We start from the raw sequence: 320 nt of genomic DNA on the forward strand, positions 1-320 counted from the left end.
ATGTCTGGCGGAGAGTAGGGGTGACGAGGAGGGAGTGGGGTGGGTCTCGAGCGCGAGACGCGGGGAAAATTCCACCCGGCAACAGCTCTGGCTACACTTGTATTTACTTAAAACTACTTTTCCTCCCTAATTTCTATTTTTCCCGTACTTAATTAAATTTTGGCAAGTCCGTTAAGATACGCAGTATGTTATGGATGCCCACATAATCGCACACATTGCCCATTATGCTACACAGATATCAACGCAAGGCATTAATATGATGACCATTCGGTTTTTTCATATTACTTTAGTACTCATGGTAAACTCACCGAGCCGAGGGG

The sequence above is a fragment of the Eriocheir sinensis genome, chromosome 42 (assembly GCF_024679095.1).
Source record: "Eriocheir sinensis breed Jianghai 21 chromosome 42, ASM2467909v1, whole genome shotgun sequence".
Lineage (NCBI taxonomy): Eukaryota > Metazoa > Arthropoda > Malacostraca > Decapoda > Varunidae > Eriocheir > Eriocheir sinensis.